The following is a 25,013-nucleotide window of genomic DNA, read 5'->3' on the forward strand; positions in this document are numbered from 1 at the left end:
TGGTTCTTATTGTCAGATTTCGCTTATTGACAGATCTCATGATGATTTTTCTCGAACTGTGTGGTATGTGCTGCATGTATTGAAAGCAAAGAATATTCTATGACAAAAAAATCTGAACTAAAAAGCATTTTATGTTGGTAAGCTAAACGGCAAGTCTGCTGCCACATGTTTATTAATTAAATTCAATAAGATTAATGTAGAAAACGGCAACTGTTATTTTGTGACATCATGTGAGAGATTTTTGTTTCTGTGTGTAATTACATGGCTTACTCATCAAGGTGGTGATTTATAGTGTAGGGAAAACCTTCCAAAATGTCAGTTCCTGGCATCAGGACAGGCTAGTGTGGCCACGTCACAATGGCGGCATGGTTATGTCACTTTGGGTGTGTGGCCACTCCCCTAGAGGGGGCTACGACTGACCTCAATGTTAATTTTGTAAATAGAACTGAGGGATGAATTAAGCCTGAGGGAGATAAAAAGCTGAGGTTTGTATACATAACTATTTGCCCTCACTAAGAGTTAACTAATCAAGGAGGGGATGATGCCTATGTACAGGTCATAGTGGGGGCAGGATCAAGGGAATAGACTGTATAAGGACACGGAGGAATCAATTAATTCTCTTTGGATTCAGACAAGATGCCCTCCCATCCATTCCTGACTGCTGGATCCAATGTTATCATAGACCAGTTATGGTTCTGGTCCGAAGCTGTGTGCTTGGAGGTACACGGGTTCTGGTATCTGGTACGGGTGTGCTGGCCTAGCCCCGGAGGTAATGATGGGCCACATGGTGCACAGCTAGGTATGGTACAGGTATACTGGTCTAGACCCGGAGATAATGGGCCACTTGGTGCGCAGGCCAGGTATTGTACGGGTGTGCTGGTCTAGCCCTGGAGGTAATCATGGGCCACATGGTGCGCAGGCCAGGTATTGTACAGGTGTGCTGGTCTAGCCCCGGAGGTAATGATGGGCCACATGGTACGCAGGCCAGGTATTGTACAGGTATACTGGTCTAGCCCTGGAGGTAATGGGCCACTTGTTGCGCAGACTGTGGTAATTGTGCACAGGCCAGGTTTGGTGCAGGTGTGCTGGTCTAGCCCCAAAGGTAATGAGCCACTTGGTGTGCAAGCTGAGGTTTGGTACGGGTGTGCTGTTCAAGCCCCGGAGGTATGTGGAACCACTTGGTGCATGGGATTGATGCCGGGACTGGAACAATTTTTGAAGTGGCAGGAAAACACTGTACAGGCAATAAGCAAGGTTGGTAAAGCGCACATTGATGAGGCATTTGGAACCCGTTCCCTTCAAAGAGTCGGCTTAGGTTCGTTGCAAGTACAGCCCCTTTAGCCTGGCTTGCGATGCATTACGATTAGCCCAGAAGAGTTTGGGTTCCAGAATACCTGGGAATTATTGCCCCAGCTTAAGGACCCACTACAATGGTGTGCTTCAGTAAAATGGCAGAAAGTGTCCCGAGAATGAGTGACTCATGATTCAATCAATAGCCAAGGCTGAGTACAATGCTTCCCGTCACCATATCAGTGCAAAGTTAATTTAATAAGCAGAGTTATTTGCCAATGGGGTATAGTCAGTGGGTCCGCCGGCTATACCCCGTAACCACTGGCATTGCTTTTTTAATTTTGGCATTGCTTTTTAATGTTGGCATTGTCATTGGCAACATTGTGCATGTCGCCAATCACACTATATACAATGTCAACCTGTCAGCATAATAGAAGTGTCGGAAATTAGCCTACTGACATTTATATGTCAGTAGTTTAAGTGCTGACAGTTCCTCTATGGCAATTATGTACCCTACCTACATTTATATAAACTAGGCACAAAATAAAAGAGAAAGCATATTTTTAATGGACAGATGCTACCAATGTGATAAAAACTTTAAAATGCACATGTGCCAATTGAAATACAAATGGTACAGATGCTGCCCTTACTCCATGATTTATTTAAGACAAAAATTAGGCTCTAACATGCAGAATTTTAGGAGAAATGAAGGTGGTGGTTGCATAGTGATAGTAGGCAGGATTTTGAAGCAATGTTTTGCTTTCATGAAATATGCAATCCCATATGCACATTAGGACTTGCCAAAAATGGAAAGGGGGCTTGTACCTTCGTATGCACTCAGCAGACAAATAGAACATTTGCACATATAAGCATTTTAAGTCTGCTTCTTTGTGGCTTTTTAAATGACTACATGCTAGGGATGCGGGATAGACTTTCACAGAAACATGGCAACTTCTTAATGAACATTATTGTTGATCTTTCTTTAAAATGAACAAAGGCTTTCAACATTTGGGATAAATGGATATGTAGATTTTGAATGATAACTGCTTCGTTTGCCCAAGAAAGTTTCAAGCACAGCAATCAATATGTGATCCTCCGGATGGCATGACCTTTTACACAAACCATCTCATACATTTTTTTTTAATTAATGAAAACTTGTATTGTTTGGTGAGCTAAAAGCCAATTAGAAGTATGTTGTAACTCTCTAGAGAAAATGTGTTAACATAACTATGGCTATCGTCAGAAGGAATGATGTTCTCTTACAATGCAATTATTCCTTTGAAATAATTTTTCAATGTAATTGATGATGCTAAAAATTTCTCATTGCATTTTAGTAATTAAATGTAATTCGAGAAAAAAAATGATATGCGTAAAATGCAATTGGGATAGAAGATGAGTTCACTGTACAGATTCATGAAGGTGTGTGTAATTACATTCATTTTGTCATGGCACAGTTGTAAACATGACTTATCTTGTACTTCTGGATTTCTTTAGAATAAAGTATTATAAAGAATAAAAACAAAAAGTAGTTTTAGCTAAAGTATAAAACTATGTTAGAATACAGAACACTTCTTATTTGGAGCCCAGCAATGTGCCAATGCAGCACTCCTCTCTCTCACTACGAGGGGCTTCTTACAAAACACAGTTGTGTTGTCAAGTCTCCTCCCACATCCTGTTCATATAAATGGGAGTTCATAGAGAGACATGGACAACACCACTGTTGGAGTAGTAGGTAGATAGACATCTGTATTCTAACATAGTTTCTTAAACTGCACCTAAAAGATACTTTTGGCAGAACGGTGGCTAAGTGGTTAGCACTTCTACCTCACAGCACTGGGGTCATGAGTTCAATTCCCGACCATGGCCTTATCTGTGTGGAGTTTGTATGTTCTCCCCGTGTTTGCGTGGGTTTCCTCCGGGTGCTCCGGTTTCCTCCCACACTCCAAAAACATACTGGTAGGTTGCTATCAAAATTGACCCTAGTCTCCCTCTCTCTCTCTCTGTGTGTGTATGTATGTTAAGGAATTTAGATTGTAAGCTCCAATGGGGCAGGGACTGATGTGAATGAGTTCTCTGTACAGCGCTGCGGAATCATTGGCGCTATATAAATAAATGATGATGATGATAATGATGATACTTTCATACTCTCCTGAATATCCAGGAGACTGCTCAATTTCAGGTAGTTCTCCTGGACCCCCGAGATCCCGCTAACATCCTAGTGGAAGGGATGGGATGGAGACATTAATGACGGGATTTGCCAACAATACCTCTGCAGAGCAACCACGGATTTTGACCACAGGGGCGGGGCCAAAAGGACGCTATTTGTGGCTCCATGTCACTTGACTTTTAGTGGAGCTATTTTTACAAATAAATCCCATATCATGTTTTCGGCAATGATCTCTTGACAGTATTTAAACTAAGCTAAACACTGCCTCTTAGATTAATTGTTACTGTCCTGCACACCGAAAGGGTTAGCCGAGTTAGATTATTTAGTCAACGAATAATAAAGAAAGGAGCTGCTACACACTGATACCATTCAGCCTGGAGGCACATTGCCCCCTTTATCAGCAATGCTTTTGCATTGTGAGATAAGTTTGCTAGATTAGAACATTTAGACTTAAATGCTAAGTAGAAAAACATATTATCCCACATAACATTGCATACTAGAAATCCTGGCTTTGTCATTGCCAAATCTTGTTTTCATACTTAACAGGGACAGAGTGCAGAAGCATAGTGGAGCAATTATGAATGAGTCACACAGTTTTTTTTATCCCACTGCTGGAAAAATACATATGTCTTATTGTTGTATTATCTATTGCACTGTATGACTTTAGGGCAATGGTTTATATCCTCTGGCATTCTAGCTGTTGGCAAAATAATCTCTCATGATACTAAATCAGCCACATGCTACCCTCAGTGCCCTGCTATGACGTTCTGTGATGCTATATACTAACCTATGTAATGAAGCTACTCTGCATTGCTCTGACAATATATAAATGAAGTCCATTTATATATTGTTAATGAAGTCCAATATATGGACTTCATTTACAGTTAGGAATAAATCCAGATACAAGGTGCCATGTTGCACCTTGACAAAACCATTTTGTGGTGCAGGAGGATGGGGGGGTTTAAAATGTGCAGATTTAGGTTTAAGCTAGCTGATCTCTAAATTGCAGTGTAAAAATAAAGCTGCCCAGTATTTTTGTGCTATATGCAAAATCCAGCACTATTTTCCTTGCATGCAAAAATAAATTGCATTTGCACCACATGGTCTGTCCAGGTACAAATTTTGCACCCAGGACTTGTGTCTAACTCTAAACCAGCACCTTAGATCACATATTACCTCGATGAACACGGTTCTAAAGTCCTATGATGCCAACTAACACGGTTTCGCAACATACTGTGATGGGTTGGTAGACATACATTTGAGATTTCATTTGCAGGTCCCATATTGCTGGAGACCAGAGATAAAGAGCTGAAGACTAGGCCTGATGGGGCTATATCTCCTGTCTATTCAGAAGCCACCTTTGCACTATTTTCATACTAAGTAGGTGTCTCTCCTGTCCAGTTCTCATTACCAATTCTGACAGTTCTGACAATGGAAAGCTGGTGTGGGAGCAACCAGCCGCAGGGGTAGATGGGTATTTCTAACCAGCATGGGCTGTGCAAAACCATAAAAACCTCTTTTGGGATAAAAAGTATTTGTTGCAAAGCCATTTAGGCTATTCACCAATGAGTTTCTTTGTGCAAATCTATTTCGTAGTGCCAACACTTAAAGTATACATTATTATTATTATTTCCCCCCTATTTTTCTACTCATTATGTTTTTTTAAAATATACTTTCTCCGCATTCCTTCTGTAATTCCTAATAACTGCATCTGACAGCATTCAGAGTGCAGATTATGTTAAAGGTGAGCAGAGTGATTGGAGGAGGGGGTAAGAGGCGTGTAACTGGCCAGGAGCCAATCTTGCAGCCCCTCACTGTCACAATGCATTTTACTGTCAGATACTATGATTTTGTATTATCAGTGGTGAATACCTTAAATTGTAGACAACAGTCAAGTAGTTCAAATGGAAAAACATTACTGATGTATAGCTGAACAAAAGAACACAAATATCATTTAGACATGTTTGAGGTCGTGACCATAAACTCAGCAAGAACATAAAAACAAAGTAGTATTCTTAAACAGGGTGTTATACGTAGGGTTATTTGCATACAATAGACACAACCATTGTGATTTCACAGACATCTATTTGTGGATTATCTGTTATATGGAACTAGCAAGTGATGTCTGTGGCAGGGTGAGTACATTTTGCATGGGATGATGGGTAATCTTGAGTGAATGAAGAACTTCCTCACTGCAGAAACAATAATGCATAGGGCAATGAGCCAATCTGCAGAAATAAGATTTCATTTTGCAATTCTACATAGTAAAATTATACTCAGGGCATAAGGGGGCGGGAGCACTGTGAATCTTGTAATTTTGACCCCACCCCCGAGTATGCAATGATTTCCCTGGGGGTGTGGCCAAAATGGCGCAATTCCCCACAAATCGCGTCATTAACTAGGAAGTGTGCAGGATGCTCTCCCGGTAGTCTGGGAGATCTACACGGAATTCGGGAGTCTCCCAGACATTCCAGGAGAGTGGGCGAATATGAGTAAAACCATCAGCAACACTTCTCAGCTATGAAAGTATTACTGATTTTTGGGGGGCATTATAGAGCATTTTTATCATGCAAATTAACCTGACACTTGCACCACCTCAATAGTTTTGAAATCAGTACTTTTCCAATATGTCGCTTGCATTGCAACATGGTTTGCCCAAGCGCTAACTTTCAGCATGTAGTTGGATTTGCTTCTACTTGTAAAGGAGACTTATTGTGTACAAATAGGTTGACTTAAACCAATTTTCTTAAAAAAAAAAACCAAACAGATTATCATTGGGGCACTCCCCTGTGTTTGACACCTGCAATAAATATACATATCCACAGTGGTGTGGTGGAATCAGAACAGACGGTGAGTAACAACCAAAGCTGGGCATTACAACGGCGATGCATATTTTATTACTGAGTATATTGCTAGGCAATAGACTGCTGTATATTTTACTGAATGTGTTACCATTGGCAAATTATTTACTGCCATTACTACATTACTACTGCTATGCTTATTGAAATAGACATAATAAATGGCAGCGTTGGTGTGACTTAAAAATAGCTCATTTATTGAAAATAAATAAAATATAGCAATAATCACGTTCAACAAGCTATTTGGATAACAGTACAACTCACATGGGATCACATAAGATCACATATAAGGCACAGATTGCCTTATCCTGCCTATAACATTTGCGTATCCATTAATCCTTACCAGCGCTCGGTGTGCTGCTTTTATTCCGTATGACTTGGTATATCCACATCTGGCTTATTAATGGGTCTAGTCGCAACTGTGCATATTACTAGGTGTTAGTCACAAAGTGATGGTGATCAGCTCATACCCAACTAATGTATAAAATGTCAGTGGATGGTTGCTCTGATAAGGTCTTTATATGAATTTGTGCTCTCTTTATTTTGTGTGATACCCAGTGTATATGCCCTTTTTATAGACATTTCTATCCTTGATTTTCTGTAACATCTAAAGATAAATTCAACTTTAAATTCTGCTACTCATAATATACTTCACACGGAGCATTTGGCTGTATTATGATGCACGCCCAGATAGCAGAATCGGGTCTCAGGTGCTCACAGGATTACCTCAACCACACCATATAATAGGATGAATTCCCATCATCATTACAGCTCTGTGCATAAGCTTTAAAGTCTGCAAAATTCAAATTCCATGGAACAACAAAGCAAAAGCGGAACTCAAAGATCATATCATATCTCTGCCAAATGGCCTGCTGATACGGAACTTGATTGGTGCAAAACTTCAACACCATTTTGTTAATCTCTACAGGTATCCTTTGAATATTTAATCTACTATCAGAATTCACTTTTTAGGGACATTGGGTCTTCTTTAATATGATGGTGCAAAGTGCAATGATGGGCTGCAACCTATATCATCATCATCTATTTATATATCGCCACTAATTCCGCAGCGCTGTACAGAGAACTCACTCACATTAGTCCCTGCCCCATTGGAGCTTGAAGTCTATATTCCCTAACATTCAATTTGATAGCAGCCAATTAACCTACCAGTATGTTTTTGAAATGTGGGAGGAAACCGGAGCACCCGGAGGAAACCCACGCAAAATGGGGGAGAACATACAAAGTCCACACAGATAAGGCCATGGTCAGGAATCGAACTCATGACCCCAGCGCTGTGAGACAAAAGTGCTAACCACTAAGCCACCGTGATGCCTCATCTGATTGGCTGCCACAATTTACAGCTCATCAATCCTCTTTGCACAACTTTATTAAATATGTCCCTCTTTTTTTGGGTTATCATTTATACTTTGTCAGGTCTGTCTTGTTGCCATTTATGGTTGTGTTGTGTCATGATGAGTCAAAGAATAGGCTGGCTGAGTATCTTGGTAGACGTAGTTCAGCAAGATCTGAGCTGTCATACCTTCCCTATTTCTATTGCTGGATCTTTACTGGGTTAAATAACCTGTGCTATCGAGTGCTGCAGTTAAGCTAAAACAGTTCTGTTTATTCAAACTTTTAGCAAAGTTTCATTTGTTATTCATGTCTTATAAACGATGGTTATTTTAGTCTATGTGACTCACATAAGTCACGCTTTATAGAAGTGAGTAAAGCATTAGGAATGTTACCGTTGGTATTTCTTAATTTTACAATTTTACATGTACCAACCCTTTAGTCAAACATTACCTTATAAAAAATGGCTTGTTCATGCTAAAATGGGATCGAGTTCACTTAAATCCATCACAGATGTGGTTTGTTTGAAGGCCAAGCTTACAGCTTCATGGCAGTAACCACTAGGTGGCACACAGTAACCATATTTATTTCAGCCTATCCTTACAAACCTACCATTCATATAGTAAATAAAGAGCTACATTATTAATTTATGCCAATGCATCCACTCTAAACTTAATATTTGTTTAGCCAGCTGTTTCCTTCATTCCTCCTTTAACGCAACTGATTGAAGCCTTAAGTACATTTAGCCTTTTTTTCATCCCAAAGAACATTTTGTTGCCTACAAATTACAAAATACCTTTTCAAATGAGGCTGTGCACTACAGTAACGGACTGTGGAGCCAGAGTGTCTAATAATTCCTTTTGAATAACAGAAGTTCACTGTAGTCTAAACATGAAATTTTGCCTTCAATAGCACTCATGTGTTTGTTACTTTAACCTAAAACTGATTTTCAGGCTGACTAAAATGCCTTGCGTGTCTTATAATATGCATCATCACCTATGGTAAACAATGTTTGCCTATAATAATCTCTTTGTCTCTTTATAAGTTTTCAAAAGAAATAGATTTCAAGGAATGGACTTGAATTGGACGAAGTCAAAAAGTGAAAATGTGCTGCAAATGAAAACTATGCGTCAACAATATGATTACAGTAAAGCATACTATAATTGTTCCACAATATAATAAACATTGTCATCATAGTCACTCTAACAACTTTAAAAAAATTATATATATATATATATATATATATATATATATATATATATTTCAACAACCACAAAATACTCACACAAAAAGGAATAACTTTGTAAAACAGCACATAAACTGGTAAAATGTAGAAACTGCAGGATGATGTTCATTACTGAACAGTTATATAGCGTAAGTTTTATAGCAGAATACTGCTCAATGACATTTGATACACCCATTGAAATGATAGATGGATAGATAGATAGATAGATAGATAGATAGATAGATAGATAGATAGATAGATAGATAGATAGAGAGTTAAGTTTTGAACTGCTGCTAAGACTGCTTTTGAAGCAACATTAAACCGCACCAACTTATTATAATAGTTACTATTATAGTTATTGAGTTTGGTCACACTTTGCACTGTTGCAATTTAGAATTAATCTGAAATATAACTTGTATACAACTGGTATTTTTATTATTTTTAAACTTCTTTTTTTAAATAAATCTTAAAAATAGTATGCAGCCCTAGACATAGGTCACATGTTATAGGCTATGTGGACTAGATATATTACATACAATAGCACACTGTAATGGATGATGATAAGCTTTCTGCTCAAACAAGCTTGTAATAAAAAATCTAATTTAATGTTATTTCAGAAATGCTACATTTTCCATAATAAAAAAGTACCAATCGTAAAAAATGTGCATTACAAGTGTATTGTTTGACGATACACTTTAAACTGTAACCATGGGTTGAATTATGTGCAATTTGATGTAACTGAGAAAATAAAGAAAGTAGATTGTTGTGACATTGGATCATTGTTCTCATATGCTCTCAAATGCATTATTGCATTTTTTTTTTCAATTCAAGTTCCCTGTGCCAAGAAGACACTCAAAGGTCTGTTTGACTTTATGACATCATATTGGAACATGTACAGACACACTTTCCACGCTGAAAATTCCCATATGTATTGGCCCCACTGTGTATTATTTTAGTTGCAGGAATACACAATTGTACAATCAAAACCAAATCTAAAATGTATCTCATTCACAAAACTTGTTGTATCAGGTCCAACCACAGCAAATAGTTATGTGATTCATCTATGCGCCATTATTTATTGCGGAAATGCAATGCCGAGCTTGGAAAAATACACTGCTAGACTCTTAAATATTGTATACTAGAATCTTACATTATTTTTCAGATTGAAAAAAAAAAGATATGGTATACATATTTTTCTCTTATAAAAATGTACTTATTATATTAAATACAGTGGCTCCATAGTTTTATTGCAATTATACAATAAATGTAAAGATTACAAATCATTACATGGAAATGATTGAATCTGGGTTCTATCCATTACCATTGAAAAAAACACATCCTCACCTGGTAAATGTTAGTTTATTACCCCAAGACATCAAAGAAGCCTGATTTTAGAAAGCAGTCCTAACAACATTATGTTACAGTTGACATAGGTTATAGTAAAGAAAACGTTTACTGCATGCAAAAATCAAATTTCAGATTTGTAATGTATTACTAAATTGCTACCAAGTTACCATAGCTGAGTAATATTAGTTTAGCAATACAGGGCAAATAAAATAACAGACATCAAGATTTAGTCACACAGAACATATGCCAAGTGATATTATGTAAAAACTAGTACAAAGTTGCAGTAATATAATCAACAGGACAACATAAGAGTGATATGGCCCTCTGAGAAAGTATTAATAGCCACTATCCATTACAAGAGACATTCAATACTGTTGAAGGTGTCCAGTACACCTGCCATTACAATAGTATACTTTAGCTAAGGAGCAAAAATACTTTAGTGTTTGCAGAATGTGCTTTACCTGCAAAGGTGTGTTTATTTTCTATGTAAGAATTTCACTTAGGTACCAATTCACTAAATAGTTATATACTTTAAAAAATAAACAAATGGAAAGTAGAATTGATTAAAAGTTGTATTTACAATTCTTCTGATATTGGCTGCTGTTGATTGACATTGAAAATAAAACTGATGTTAGAGTTTTCAAATACTCACCTTTCAAACTTTGGGTCTGTGTTCAGACTGTTTCTTTGTGGCTCTCTGGATGGCAGAGGTCCTGATCTTGGGCACCAGAAGCCACTTTCTCATCGAGCAGAAAGGGAAAGTAACACGTCATGAGTACGCCTCCTAGATGTGTTAATTACAGCCCAGCATTCAGTCTGTCCAGCTCTCCCCACTCTCAGTGCGCGGTGCTGAGGAAAGCAACACGGTGGCTTTTGTGCGTTCCCCTCTCTGTGCGCAACACACCCAGTGCTCCACCACAAACTTACAGAGCTCCTTTATGCACCTTTGTGCTGACAGCGATCCCACTATAAAAACAGCCCGATTGCTTCATATAGGACATAACAGGTCATCCATACAGTTAGTCCACTTTACATAGGGAAACCCCGAGAGAAACGCACCCGTAGCTGCGTTATGCGCGCGTTATGCGCTTTGTCAGCGCTGTAACTGTACCATGTATGTTACTCATGCTAATTGCAGAGTTGGAATTTATTAAAACAATGCAGGGCTGCCAGTCTCATGGTACTTAATAACTTGCCTGTACAGTATATATAGTGTGCAGGGTTTGGGTGACACGGTAGTGGGTGGGGTTGGCTATACATATACACCACGGGCCAAAATTAGAAGCAGATGGGATCGTAAAGGGGGCTGAATAACATGGTGAATGCGAGGATAAGAAACTTGGGAATGGCTGAGGACAAGCAGCAGAAACAGGCACCCAGCCCTCAGAACAAGCTGGCATTATACTGCCAGAGAGCATATTGGGACCATTGATGACTAGTTTCAGGAAAACCGTTTTCTTGGATAGGAAATAGCTTCATATTTCAATAACAGAGCAACATTTTATGAAGTGGAGTCTGTGCACCTCAGATTTAGTCAGTTAAGAAAAGAGGAGGTGTAAAGTGTGGTGAAACGGCAACAAATGGGAGCATTTTATAAAAGAAAATAGGAAAGGGTGGGCAGTGCTTGGAAAAATATGTGAATACTGAACTAGTGTGAGGAATAAGGAAAAGGGAGCTATGCACTTTTTAGTAGCTGAGGAGTATTTCACTGCTGAGGCTGCAAATTGATGTGGACCCACTGGCATCTCTCCCACCCAGGGATGAGGAGCATACATTTTTCTTAAATTAAATATTTATTTTATTTTGTCAGTTTAAAATATTCTTTCTTAAAAATGGAGGTAAGGTGCTGTTCAGTATACCCACAGGTGTGCACAGCTGTTATATACACCTTATCAGAGCTGGCTGAAATTGGAGGAATTGATAAGAACTAACTGGGTGTTTCACAGATATGTTGCTTAAAGAACAACACATGCAGTATATTTCTCATTAAATGCAGTAGAATGCAGATGTTTAATATAAAAATCCATTACAAGTTTATAAATTGCTTCCCTTACACATCATCTGTCTTCAAGCACGTGTGTACTTTAGAGAAATCTGCAATATATAGCTTTTCATGTCTGCTATGGAGAAAAAAATGAATGTACAAACGAATTCAGCTGAATTGGCAAAGAGGTGATGAACTTAGCAAAAGCAGAAACTGTAGATGGCGCTATTGTACTAGATAAATAATCATTTCTACACAACGAGGCTGGAAGTCCCCCCACACAGCGATTACTGTGTGAAATGTGCACTGTGCCCCTTCCTTCCCTAACGTTCAAGGCATTACGTGATTTCATTTCCTAACAAAGGGGGGTTCTGATGAATATAGTTCTCTTTCCCTGAACTGAACCTATTTAGGTGATGACTCAGTTTCAGAAACAATATTTTCACTGAAAGAAATGGAACTGCACTCACAAGACTGAAATGAGGATGTGGAAAATAGGGCTAAACAGCACATGCTGGAAATAAAAATATCTAGTCAGAAAAGTTGGATTATGGGGGAAAATTGCAACGTGCAATTTTATTATGAGAGTTTAATTTTCCTATATGTCCTGTATGACGTTCACTTTTATATTTCTGTCAATAATCCATGTAGGTTGATGTGTTTCATGACTGATTTACAATCCAACTATTGTACTACTTTATAAAATTCAAAAATAAACCTTAAAAGTCTTATCAACGTTCAGGTATTCCCAATGAAGCAGTGATAATAGTAAATCCTTGCTATAATTTATCTGCACATTTTGCTATTTACTAAACATGCTAGAATAATGGGCAGTAATTTGTCCGTCTTGGGGGCCTAGAACATGTTTGTAGTACAATAAGCAGATTTGATCTGCTTCAATTGGTGCATCTACCCTGTCCTCGAACAGGGGCGGGAAGGTGGACACCTATGGTTGAAATTCGTGGTTGTGGGTTTAGAAAGACATTAAAATAAACCATAAAATGTTGCCTTTAAAGCCTAAATTGCTACATCATTTGCTGTTTGCATGGAAAACTGTTAAAGACTTTACAGTGTAGCCAATAAGCTTGAACAAACTTGAACGTGTTCAATCCAGCTCAAATGTGGATGAAACTGTTCGCCTAGATCGAGCGGTAGAGGCTTTTTTCACAGTTTATGTTCTTACATCTTGGAATCAAAATTGAATTATTAGGACATTCTTAAAACTGATCTGCACAAAATAATCTGTAATGTCAAATCAAAACACTTCTAAAGTTTTATCTTAATTACAATAACAAACACAATCATCATCTTCATCATCAGCTATTTATATAGTGCCACTAATTCCGCAGTGCTGTAGATGGGGAGAATATACAAACTTCACACAGATAAGCCTGTGGTCAGGAATCAAACTCATGCTGTAAGGTAGAAGTGCTAACCTCTAAGCCACCGTGATTGCACAAATGTTCACCCAATTGATCTAATAATCACTAAAAGCACCTTTAGCTGCAAATACAGCTGTGAATCTGTTTGGCAAGTCTCTACCTTTGCACATCCGGACACCCAGTCTTTGTAATATTAATATTGTTCCATCAGGGTGGAGGGGTTCCAACACGTTTACACTCCTTCCACATATTCTAGAGGGGATTGAAATCTAAGGGTAGGGTTCCAAAGATTTTTTTTTTTTAAAAAAAAGGAGATGTGGAGGAGTTGCCCATAGCAACCAATCAGATTCTAAATATCATTTTCCCAGTACATTATAGAAAATGATAGCTAGAAGCTGATTGGATGCCGTGGGGAACACCTCCTCGATTCCTTTGTAGAAGAGTTAGTAAATCTACCACTTGGGCATTGAATTGGTCCTTTCAGGATAGTGATTTTTTTTTGTATTTGTTGTATAGTTTGGGACATTACCCTGTTGAAAGATAAATCTTTTTCCAAGTCCTTGCTCTCTTGCAGACTAAAGCAAGTTTTCTTCTAAGATATGGTCTCATCAGACTATAGAATTTCAGTATGAAGGTTTCCTACATGTTTTCTGCCAGACGTTAGGCAATATTTCATGAGTTTTCTTCAATACTGGTATTATTTTTGCTATACTTCCATAAAGCATGATTTGCTTAACTTCCCCAGGCTATTAGGGTGACATGAACAGCATCTCTGCCGTGGAAGACTGTAACTTTGCCAGAGTTGCGATATGCTCCTTAGTGGTCTTGTGAATACTTACGCAATTAATTATCTGTCTTTGTTCCATTTGTATATTTGTAATCAATAAAGAAAAGATTTAGGGCTAGATTTACTAACCGTTTGAAAAAGTGGGGATGTTGCCTATAGCAACCAATCAGATTCTAGCTTTCATTTATTTAGTACCTTCTACAAAATGACAACTAAACTCTGATTGGTTGCTATAGGCAACATCCCCACTTTTTCAAACCCGCAGCTTAGTAAATCTAGCCCTTAGAGTCATTTTGTAATTTGACATTACAGAGTATTTTGTGGGTTATGTATTCCTGAATACATCTATATAGATTACATGTTGCAAGAACAAAAAATGTGAAAAAGGCCAAAAGGAGTGCATTCATCATATAATTCATATAAGACTTAGGGGTGAGTCATTAAGGAAAGCAAAGCATAAAAAAAGGAGTAACTCTGCACCTGGGAAAAGCCATGTTGCATTGGAGGGGGTGGTAAATTTTAAATGTGGGGACAGATTTATAGTTGGGATAGGGCATGTCCTAGTTCAACTTTAAATTTCTGTGTAAAAATAAAGCTATCAAGTATTTGTGTGCAACATGAAAAAACAGCCAGTATTTAGCTTATGTACAAAATAATAAACTAATTTGCACCCCTTGCCTTGTAACATGGTTTGTCCCAGAGAACATTTACTCCTTTTTTTTGCCTTACTCTCCTTAATGACTTAGGCCCTAATATCCATCTAGAATATACTGTATTATGTATGTACTCCATAAGCTCATTTGGGCAAAGTCTGTACATATTCTGTTTAATATTATTGCATATCATTTGTACAATGTTGTATAAAATATTAGCATATTATTAATACAGAATAATAGTACTAGTAATAATAATAATAATAATAATAATAATAATAATAATAATATGATTATCCACAGAACATTTATTTTTGGCAGTGGAAAATTAAAACTATATTGAGTCCACACTACACAAACCACTATATAATAAAATTCCAATCCTTTATGTCCACTTTTGAATTACATTGTTTATTGAAATGCACAGCACGTTTGTAGTCCTAAATGTATTCATTTATTCAGCAAGCCTTATCGTACATGTATTTCACAATGAACATTAAACAAAACACCAACAAACAGTACAAGAACAAATAAAGACTTCACTCCAAGCAAAACCCTCAAGCTCACTTGTCAAGGTCAAAATTGCATCAATGAATTTAAATTTGGGGGTCTGAGCTCTCTTGCAAACTTGATCCCAAACCACCTTGTTATAACATAGCACTACATGAGCAAAATACATTCTTGCCAGATCGAAAATACAGTTGTCAAATTGCTCAGTGTTCCTTATGGCGAGCCCTCCTTCCCATTTACATCCAAGGACATGTTAAAGGACACTGCCCTGGTAATGCTGACTGCAGCTTACCCGCTGCCCTTGGTAGGGCTGGATGGGTGCTACAAAGCAGCCTGGCATAAAAAACACACCAACCCACATTTGGGTACATGGCCTATTCCATTAATCACTGGTTGGTTTCTAACTGAGTCTGTCTATTGCACCCAACACCGACACTGTGGCAACTGTAACATGAGACTTGAAAAGAGAGAAAAAGGTTTTGGATTCCACCAACAAATCAACAATAACTTCAGCCTTTTATTCTGCCACTGAGACACACACAATGATTTTCAACTTGGCAAATAATAATAATAATAATATAAAATCCAATAGCAAGTCAACTAGCTATAGTCTCCTTGATTTGAATAGCCTTTTGCTCTCTGATTACTTTTCTCTGTGTTTCATACATTTATATTAGATAGTGTTTTGGCTAACTAATGCTTTGCTGCTGGATTTACTAGTATTATTTAATTAACGAAGTTAAAAATTGCAAGTTATTTGAAAAAGACTAAAAGAGTCAACTACACCAGAGTAACTAACAGTGACTACTGTCTGAAATTAAAATGATTTTTACTTGTACCTGTAATTTTACCCCTTTTTCAGGGGCAATGACAGGATTTCTAAACAGGTTTTCCATGCCACAAGACCAGAGCTGGCATGGCCATCATATAGGGAGCAGGGCTATCATTTTAGCTAGTGTTAAGCAGCTCTCCAACAAGTTCCCATCCAATTCAAAGACACGGTCAATTCTGCGTGCACTACTGTTAAGTGTATGCAGCCAACCCAGGGGCGCACGCAAGATTTTTAAGGATCCCCACCCAAAAAAAAAAAAAAAGCGAGGGAGCTGCTGCACATGAGCCCGCGCATGCGCAGCAGCTCCGTTTCGGCAGCACTGTACTATACAGCAGCCACGGCGCTGTCAAAGAAGTGTCCGCGGCGGTGCTGTATACAATACAGCACCGCTGCGGACACTTCTTTGACAGCACTGCGGCTGCTATATAGTACAGTGCTGCTATGTAGGGGCACTTCTTTAGCGGAGGGGGGGGTGTTTCTGGAGACCCAGAAACCCCCCCTGCGTGCGTCCCTGCAACCTGATTCAAAGCAGTTGGCAGACTGTCCTGCTCTCTCCTACCTGTTCTTAAAGTGTTTACTACATGCTGCTTTTTGTCTCTTAAGTTCAGTTGCTTCTTGTCTGGGTTCTGAAATATTGTAACCCTATTTGGAAAAAGGATAGGTTCATTAGGACATTGAATCAATAACACCCACATTTAATAATTAGACCTGTTTTCCAGCAACTTGCCCTGACATTAAATTAATAGCATTTACATTAATAAATAGAAATATCCCCCCCAGACAGCCCCAATGTTAAATAAGTAGTGTTCACATTTCATAAATAGCTCCCTTCTCCCTAATGATCCACATCATCAACATCATCATCATCAACATTTATTTATATAGCGTCAGCGGATTCCATAGCGCTGTACAATTGGGAACAAACAGTAATAAAACAATACTGGGTAATACATACAGAGAGGTAAGAGGGCCCTGCTCATAAGCTTACAATACAAATTCAATGAATAGCTCACTAACCACCCCAGCATTCAATTATTAATCTCAACACCTCTCCTTAAATGAATAGGCACCACCGTGACGCTACTATGATATTAAATAGCTCCACCATCAAGCAAATAGCCTCTAGCATCACCACACCAACACATGAATATCTCCCATCCACTCTTAAATGATTACTCCCCACCCTCACCATTAAATGAATAGCCCACATCCCCACCCACTTTACCACACGTAACTTCTTCCATCAGGTCCTGTGGGCAGCATGGTGACTTAGTGGTTAGCACTTCTGCCTCACAGCCTGGGGTCATGAGTTCAATTCCTGACCATGGCCTTATCTGTGGGGAGTTTGTATGTTCTCCCCGTGTTTGTGTGAGTTTTCCTCTGGTTTCCTAGCACATTCCAAAAACACCATAGTAGGTTAATTGGCTGCTCTCAATCTGTGTGTGTGTATTTTAGGGAATTTAGACTGTAAGCTCCAATGGGGCAGGGACTGATGTGAGTGAGTTCTCTGTACAGCGCTGCGAATTGGTGGCGCTATATTAATAGTTTATGCTCTCCACCTCTGCCACAAGAGGATGGAGAGCATTGTGGCAAGAGATGTAAACACATTGGAAAGCTAACGGAATTCCGACATTGAGGAAAAGTGACGTTTTGTCTCACTTTCAGATCCGGATAAAGTTTGAAATGTCACACTTAATAGACTCTGAACCCTCTACTCAAGTTTGGTTTACTGCATTTTGCTAAAGTAAGTATGAGCGTGATGTGGTATTTTAAGGGCTCATATCCACTGTTGATATTTAAATGTGTTTTACCAGCACTTTTATTGTTAATGGGTCTGACACTAGAAATCTTTGTATTGTCACTATAAACACTGGTATTCTTCTTACATTGCACTTTTCAGAACACATTTATTTTTTTGCTTTTGCAGTGGGCATCAGAAATGCCTACAATTATCTTTTTAATGCTAAGAACACATGTAAACGTTTGACATGTGTTTTTACCTGCGTTAAAAAAATAAAAAAAAACACCAGTGTGTAAGTGCCATTAATACTGAACAACTGTCATGTAAAGTGGTTATTTTGTTGCTGTTTCTAAAATATGGGAGCTTTAGTCATTATTGGGATGGAGGTGTGTATTATATTTTATTTAACTCACAATTGTCAATTAGGATTTCATGAAGGAAGAATATGTATTACAGCTTAGCCATTTCTCGTGCTCTTGGGGATGCTTAGCATGGTCAGCGTTGACCAGAGTGTATTAGACATGGCTAGCTAAACATGATCATTGGTCCCTGTGAGCAGTACTAGTGACTATCAGTTGGACATTTGGGGGGGAAAGGGAAAACCATAGATGCATCCTATATTATTTTTTCAATTTCTGTCTTGCATTTTCCGTGCATTCCCCTAAGCACACAAGGTACTTGTGCATATTTATGCTTGAAGATCCGGAGTGAGGAGAGAAAGGGACAGGTAGACGCAGGTCAATCACAGCAAAGGCATGTTTGCATAATAGAGACTGAATATCACTTGTGGTGCAAATACACACTAATGATGAAGACAGTTGCCAGTACTTGCTAGCCGAATATGATTGGCTGATTGACCTCTGAAGCTTATAGCGCTTTCTTCATTGCCTATATTATATGGTTTTATGGGTATATTTTAAAATGAGTTTTTGTTACTTTCATTCTACATAAGAAGTAAAATTATTCCTGCTGTATTATAGATGTTTATTTTATGTAAATCAACCCTAATAGTGAAAGCATTTTTTGCTTTCAAAACAAACGTTGAAAAACTTTCTTGTGTTTATGACCTGGTTGTGTGTAAGTGTATCTGATGTACGCCTGACATAAACATGGCGAATATGCTATTAGTGTAGAGCCGGATCATAATCAGCTATTTATATTGCTCCATTAATTACGCAGCGCTGTACAGAGAACTAACTCACATTAGTCCCTGCTTTTACACATTAGTCCCTGATATTACAGTCTATCCAATGGGGCAATAACATACACACAGATATAGAGTATAATCAATTTAATAACAGCTAATTAACCTAGTAGCATGGTTTTATTTGAGTGTGGAAGGAAACCAGAGTACCAAATGTCACGATGGTCGGGAATCTAAGTCATGACACCAGCTCTGTGAGGCAGAAGTGCTAACCACTAAGCCACCAGGCTGATCCATCTTGAGATTATATATGCTATTTTTATGTGCACCTTTTAGATTTTTATTTTGGATACATATGTATGTCAGCATAAAATACTTTGTTCCTAATCTTGCTACCTTAATTGTAATTTTGTCTCAAGATGCAGTTTTCTTAAAATACCTTTAGATTTGCAATCCGCAAAATTGCCAAAAATCCAATAGTTTATTAAAATGAATGTATAGCTTTTTCCTATTTCTGTGACTAATAGTGTGCAGTTGTCTCCTTAGTATTAATACTGTACACATATTTAATAGCAAAACTGCTTCAAGACACCTGCAGGGTTTATCCATCTCTATTCATGTACATTTTTTACTTGTGAACTCGTTTTCAAACAGAGAAATTGTTTCTGTAAATTATATTCCTATTCATGCATACAAATTCAATAAGCAATTTCTTAAAAACACATTTGGCTATAATGAAGGAAAAATGATTAATGATTTAATAATTATAGGGCTCATTTAGAGTTGGACACAAGGCCTGTCTAAATTATGCTTCTTTTTGTACTGCACATGTGCACGACAAATGCGCCTTTATTACGCTTTTTGCGTATCCCTGAATTGTAACTTCTTGTGTCTGGGGAAAGGGAATAAGGAAAAAGAAAGGGTTGTATAAGTGTAGGACAGTAAAGGTGTGTTCACATAAATGCTCTCCACTTAGAGGGGGCCGTAGATATGCTTGTCAGGGGGTTTATCTGTTGCTAGTGCTTGACACTTGGTGCAAAACCTGTAGTGCACATTCCCCCACATACCCTCTTTTGCAATTAATTACACATCTAAATCCATGTGTTCCAGCTTTTAATCCAATGGGATCCAATGGGAATTAAAAATAAATAAAACACTTGAACAACTTGCCCACCAGGAGCCTCAACTGGATTGACAGGCTGGGCGGCCTGTTAGCTACTAACCAACCGAACCACTACCTTCCCCCTTTTCTCTGTTACTTTGTCATACTCTTTGTTACCAAGCAGCCAGATTAGTTGAGGCACTCCTAAGAGTTTCACAGCAGTTATTCTGTGTGGAAGCAAACTGGAGCATATTGAGAAAATCCATAGAAACATGGGAAAAACATACAGAGCCTGAGTCAATAAGGGGAGCAAAGAATAGAAAAGGAGTAACTTTGCACATGGATAAAACCATGTTGCATTGGAGGGGAGGTAAGTTTAAAATGTTGGGACAGATTTATAGTTGGGATAGGACATGTCCTAGATTAACTTTAAATTTCAGTGTAAAAATAAAGCCGTCAAGTATTTGTGTGCTACAAGGAAAAACAGCCAGTATTTATCTTATGTGCAAAATAATAAACTAATTTGCACCCCTTGCATTGTAACATGGTTTGTCCCGGAGAACATTTTCTCCTTTTTTTGCCTTCTTTTCCTTAATGACTCAGACCCACAAATTCCACAAAGTCAGATGGGTAAATGTATCAAGCTTCGATTTTTTTCAGCATGTTAAAATCACGGCAAATCGCAGGTGACAACCCGTGATTTCAGTCAAAAATTTCTCAAATGTATGAAGCTACTATTTTTACCCTGATCTTCAAAATCGCTGGTCATCTCTGACGATTTTCTGCGATGTAAAACACACCAGTGTTAGCTAACTCTTCTGTGTTGTAGCAGCGTGTTGTATAAACACATCACTGTTACACTGCCTGTCTTACAGCTGCCGGAGCTCCGGCAGATGTCAAAAGTGTTAAAAATAGATCAAACTAAAAAAGCTATTCAGTGTTAACCATAGTGCTGCCAGACAAATGCTGGTTCCGTGAAAATCGGGGAAAAATTTGTGTGGGGTTCCCCCGATTTTCAAGGAACCAGCACTAGGCAAACCAGCCGGGGTTGGTGGCACTATAGCTGGGGGACGCGTGGCAGGGTTCCCCCTCCCATAATGACAAACCAATCCCAGGCTATTCAGCGCTGGGCTAGATTCCCTAGGCAGTAGGGTCCGCCTAAAAAAATGAGCGCCCCCCCCCCCTAGCCCAGTGCTGATAGCACTGAGGCTCTTCCAACAACCCTGGGCGGTGTAGGAAGAGCTGATACACCACTGTGTAACAGTGATGTGTTTATACAACACGCTGCTAGCAAGCCGCGTGTTGTATCTGGCATGTTTGAAAGAAAACTCTCCTGAGTTTGCTTAATCGCAGCTTCATACATTTGAGACTTGTATAGCTGGAATGACAAACAGTCGGGAGTTTAATCTCTATCGATTTTGAAAATAGCGATTTTGACAGAAGCACAACTCTGCCGATTTTACATGCAATCTCAGCTTCATACATCTGCGAGTTTCAACTCTCCTGAGAAAATCGCTGGATTTGGAAAATCGGACCTTGATACATTTACCCCAGGGTGGTGCTACCATTAAGCTCACCTAGGCAGTCTTCTACAGTGGCTTAAACTCTGAATAAGTGGCATAATGTTAGATTAAATACAATACTAACAAATAATTGATAAAACATCATTGGAAATTACAGTTACATAAAAAGTAACTTGTTTTGTAACTTATGAATGGAACTACATACAAAAAATAATTCATGTGTTCCGTGTCAAGAGCACATTAGTGACACCATTTACACTTTTGTTAAAGTTTTGTCAATATACTTTTTTGAGAAAAATGTTTGATAAATTACCTGAGAAGTATTTAGTATTGACTCATCACAAAAGCAGCAGAATCCTTCTTCCCTGATTAGGCAATGCTTGAATACGAAGATTTGTGTACAAGGTTATTTACCCTCAGTTATAGTTGTTTATATTTAATTCTTTACCAATATTAGTGTACACATTTCTTAAACGCCATAAGTAATTTCCTAACTTTTTAATTAAGCTGTACTAAATTTTGGAGTGTGGTGGTACCTCATAGATTTGGACAGGCTGCTATGTATGCGGGACAAGCAATTCAGGGGTTCACACACATTGTTTTAGGAACTGTTCTAGGTCTGATATCACAATGGTGCATTTTGAACTTTCACAACAAAACAAAATGGCAGATTGAACTCTAAAGAGTATTAAGCTTGCTAAGATCAATTTAAGTGGCTGTGTAATAAATGAAATTCCCATAATCTCTAAATGGCATTAGCATCTGTTGTGTACTTTCTGGCCATTGGAGTTAAGCAGGATTTGTTCCTATAGAGCAAGCCCAGCTTGGAATACACTTACAAAGAATATATAAAAACAACAGAAAAATACATTTGGGTTCTAAATAATATGATATAACATTAATTAAATAACATTGCAACAAGAACACAATACTTAAAGAAAAAACCCACACGAAGAAAGAAATTTGAAGTGTAGTAAACAACAATAGCACTGTAGAATAAACGGCAGACAGTCTTCTGTAATTCTTATTTTTTTATTTGTTAATTGATGTAACATATTTTAAATACGTATGTAGTATTTATTTGGTTAAAATAGGTTTATCAAGGTATGCTATCTATTTTTTGTCATATAGTTTTATCAGTATGCAAAGGATTAAGCACCATTTAATTTGGGGCTATTTATTATGAACTACTACCGTATTGTTCTGAAACGTGTTTGTCTAAATGTTGTATTGATGGATTCTGTTGTACCTCTAGTCTCGCCTTGAACATCTCCTACACCACCGTCTTCTATTTATACTATCCACAAGTGGTCGGCCTGCCAGTTGGATCATTAGACCTCTGGCCTGCGTGTAGTCTACTGCTTACTTATTCATGTGGATATATATATATATATATATATATATATATATATATATATATATAGATAGATACAAGTTAACCCATGCATGATACTCATGCATTCTAGTCAAATCAAGCTACTTAAGGTCTTAAAAAGGTTCTTGTCATGCATTTGGACCTAGCCCAGGCCTCCTCAGGGGAAGAGCGTTACTTCCCGACACAAGTGCCCTTTTTAATGTGTGTTCATGAGGTAAAATTACCTCATGAAAATGAGTTTGACCCCTCAACTCGTAAATTTAGCCTTTACTACCCCTCCCACAGGGGGAAGGGGGGATGATGGAAGTTAACCCACTTCACTATTCTAATTTTTTTGTCAAATAATGTCAGTATACCAAATTTCAGGTCAATTGGATGATCCCTTTCTGAGAAAATAGTTTTTTCCCCACACACACACACACACACGCCGTTAGGCTTTTACTTTTATATATTAGATAATGCTAAGAATTTAGTAGGTCAGTGTATAACTCCGCCCAGCAGGTGGCGCTGCAGCTTGTTTTGTTTTTTTCCACACACAGACTAACACACGCCACTAGGCTTTTATATTATAGATATATATATCGAGCCTGCCGGCCTGCCCGGCGATTTTTCTTTTAATCTACGTGCTTGAAAAGTAGGATGTTAATATTACCAGTCTGATTACTTTTAGCATAGGAGCATTTCTTCTGTTTTGACTTTTTAGTCACACACTATAAGGAAACCAATAGGAATGGGGTTGCACATACATTTCTGTTCACCACTCCTTATTTAAACTGGAACTTGTCCTTACTGGGCTGTTTTTAAGGGTGTTTCTCCTTTGTGTGTTTCTATATGATTTACTTACAGCGCTTAGTTTATTATATATATTGGTTTTACCTTGCTAGTTGTTGACTAAACAATATTTGTTTTAACTGGATTCTATTTAGATAAATGGTTACAAAACATGATTTTAGTTAATAAATGTTAAAATGTGGATATTGATAAAAAAAGTTTCATATAAATAATATAATGTTCTTAATTGTGTTATGTATATTTATATGGATTTTTATTTATCAATTTTGACATTGGCATTAGGCATGTGTATATGCATTTGTATAATTAATTTTTTTTTCTATCTCTACAGTTGCTGTTTAGTAACCACACAAAGGTACAATTCTAAGAGAATGAAATGAAACATGAAACAATGTGCTCAGATGATAAAATAAGTTGCAGCTACTGCCCCTGATATTCTGCTACCTTACGCCTGGTGCTGGGACTGTTACTGGGACTGTATGCAACAGTAGTGCCTTGTATCCTCCTTTATATGCAACAGGAGAATGGTAGGGGAATATATATGAAAGGTGAGAGTGGGAGGGCATATGTGCCCAAAAGTCCCCCCCTTTAGATTTCTACCTACTGTGCTGGTGACTCCCATTCAAAAAGTTCACCGGCATCCTGCGCAGACCCCCTCCCATAATGGAACAGCAGTATGAGCTGTGTCATGCCTCATTCTGACTTCTCATCCACTTGTCACCAGGGTAAAAGAGCTGCTTGTGGTGGGGAATTGGCAAATAACTTTCGACCAAGTCATACTTCTCGATTTTGTCCTGGCTGTACAGGATAATTTTCCAAAATTGGAACTGTCCTGACAAAATCAGGGAAAGTAGCAGACTGGACTGATTTCTCCTATCAGATCTAAAAAGGTTTGACTACCTGCTGCTGCAGTTTGTGTCTTAAGCGCTGTTGCTGTTTTGCTGGATCCTG

At 38.1% G+C, this 25,013-nt stretch overlaps 1 protein-coding gene and 1 long non-coding RNA gene across 2 annotated transcripts in view; one reads left to right on the forward strand and one right to left on the reverse strand.

Annotated features, from left to right (window-relative positions):
• The window catches only part of HAPLN1 (hyaluronan and proteoglycan link protein 1), an 81,268-nt gene extending 70,293 nt beyond the window's left edge, over window positions 1–10,975 (reverse strand). Inside the window, exon 1 of the mRNA XM_075193203.1 lies at window positions 10,890–10,975. The gene's annotated coding sequence lies outside the window, so the exon portion shown is untranslated. The remainder of the gene's footprint in view (window positions 1–10,889) is intronic.
• LOC142109142 (uncharacterized) overlaps window positions 1–18,117 on the forward strand; it is a 50,802-nt gene extending 32,685 nt beyond the window's left edge. Inside the window, exon 3 of the long non-coding RNA XR_012680289.1 lies at window positions 18,051–18,117. This is a non-coding gene — a long non-coding RNA (uncharacterized LOC142109142). The remainder of the gene's footprint in view (window positions 1–18,050) is intronic.
• The last annotated feature ends 6,896 nt before the right edge of the window (window positions 18,118–25,013 follow it).

Source organism: Mixophyes fleayi, chromosome 1, assembly GCF_038048845.1.
Source record: "Mixophyes fleayi isolate aMixFle1 chromosome 1, aMixFle1.hap1, whole genome shotgun sequence".
NCBI lineage: Eukaryota > Metazoa > Chordata > Amphibia > Anura > Limnodynastidae > Mixophyes > Mixophyes fleayi.